Consider the following 584-nt stretch of genomic DNA (forward strand, 5'->3'; position numbering starts at 1 on the left):
ATAATAAATAAATAAGCAAGTAAGTAATTAAATAAGTAAATAAATAAATATCATTTTAAAGCCTATTTTGTGTACTTCTTGGCTATATGTACATTTACTATAGTGCTGTCCTAATTTATGACATTAATATTAGATGTTGGAACTGTTCTTAAGTTCGCCACTGCAGCTTCTTCTATGGTCAACTTAGGATCATTCGTTGCTGCTTCTTTGTGATGGTTTTAAATAGTTGGCGGTTTAAATAAACTGATTACATTTAACTTTAATATTTAAATGAGTGACATTTCAGATATTTTATAGGTAAAGGAATACTAAAATTATTAATCCTGTGGTAATTCATTAATAATAAAACTTTAATTCTTACTACAACCATTTTTTTGTTTTCAAATATGTTACATCTACATATACATGTGCATGTAAAAACAGACGCAGAAAGAGTTCGACTTCTACCTCCTTGCCTCTTGTGAGTCACAATTACATATCACTGGAAAACTTCCCATATGCTGATCATCTATCAATATGAGAGAAATTGGAAGAAGTAAACAAAACTGACATTAAAATAATGAACGGCGCAATAAATCATATCT

The sequence above is a fragment of the Periplaneta americana genome, chromosome 1 (genome assembly GCF_040183065.1).
Source record: "Periplaneta americana isolate PAMFEO1 chromosome 1, P.americana_PAMFEO1_priV1, whole genome shotgun sequence".
NCBI classification, from domain to species: domain Eukaryota; kingdom Metazoa; phylum Arthropoda; class Insecta; order Blattodea; family Blattidae; genus Periplaneta; species Periplaneta americana.